The 1,342-nt window shown below is 35.5% G+C and overlaps 1 protein-coding gene across 1 annotated transcript in view; it reads right to left on the bottom strand.

Moving 5' to 3' along the window:
• LOC119582141 (PHD and RING finger domain-containing protein 1-like) overlaps window positions 1-991 on the bottom strand; it is a gene marked incomplete at its 3' end in the record, with an annotated part of 5,908 nt that extends 4,917 nt beyond the window's left edge. The window contains 1 exon segment of the mRNA XM_037930379.1: window positions 893-991.
• Between the last annotated feature and the right edge of the window lie 351 nt (window positions 992-1,342).

The raw sequence follows: 1,342 nt of genomic DNA, 5'->3' as shown, positions 1-1,342 counted from the left end.
GCTGGATCATAACCCGTACACTGAAGAACCCTGAACTGCAGCACAGATACTGGCCCTGATAGCTAGGAAGGATATGAAGAATACTATGCAATTTGTAGGGCAAACAAAAAGTGGTTAGTATTAATGATAAACAATATTCTGTTTTGATACAGATACAAATATTTCAGTTTTCCACTCTAGAGTATGCTACAAATCAATAACCAATCTATTGCAAATCCGATAGGCTCTCTTATACAATGGGATCTCTTACAATCTTATTTGGATCACTTGAATGCCCTTGTACCTGTGTTCTGTCTTGTGCACTACATTCAAGTCAAGTTACTATCCTGTAAATTACCTTTTCTATTGTATTTCCTGTAAATTACCTTTTCTATTGTATTTTATTGTATCTCTACTGTTCTTACTGCTCATTTGCAATCTATTTGATGCCTAAGGGATGGCATATGGATATTGTTGGTCTTAAGACATATGCACACTGGACAAAATACAAAAAAAAGTTACTAAAATAACAAATATCCAAATTACCTATATCAATAATACCTAAACTAGAACAGCCTGAGCTAAAACAATTATGCATTAAAGCAGACCAGCTTCACACAGCTGCTTTGAATCTTGTGATAGGCCTACATTTCATACTTAATAATACACGAAGTAATCAGGTAAACAGCTTACCTGGCCGGAAAACAAAAACCTGTAACTCACCCACACCTAAAATATCACTCACAAAAGAAAAAATATATATATACGTCCAATGACAGGAAATGGTTTAAAACGGGATAAAACTCAACCCCAATCACTCGAATAACCTGGCCTACATCACTTCTCTCGTAGACCAAAACCCACAATCTCCACCACTTATACCGACATATTTCACTCTCCTCTCGTTACTCACCTGTCTTCTCCCTTATCTGAAGAATCCAATCTACTCATCATTCACTCCACCAAGAACTAAAACTCACTTTAAACAGACGTTCCTGAGGGAAAACTACATCCTTCGTCCATACAATACGTGTTTCTCGTGTTTACGTCGTAGTTCACTAACGTCCGTCCAGGTGGCGCTGGGAGCGTTCGCAACTTTATAAATTTCTTTTCATTTTCTTATTATATTAAGTTATTGGTTAAAAATGCACTGCTGAAATAACTCTTGGAGTATTGGTACTATAACTAGTTAAAGTTAAGGTATAATTGAAACAATCGAAATATTGTTACTAATGATAGTACTGACACCATGATGAGAGTATTATTACCATGGAAATGTAGGCCTATAATACATTATAATGGAATTTAAGTCCAGTTAACATGTGATCACTATAGAAAAACCGTAATAACTAGAGTGTTTTAC

This window comes from Penaeus monodon, chromosome 15 (genome assembly GCF_015228065.2).
Source record: "Penaeus monodon isolate SGIC_2016 chromosome 15, NSTDA_Pmon_1, whole genome shotgun sequence".
Classification (NCBI taxonomy): Eukaryota; Metazoa; Arthropoda; class Malacostraca; order Decapoda; family Penaeidae; genus Penaeus; species Penaeus monodon.
Note: the sequence above shows the minus strand (reverse complement) of the source record. Positions and strands in the feature narration are given on the sequence as shown.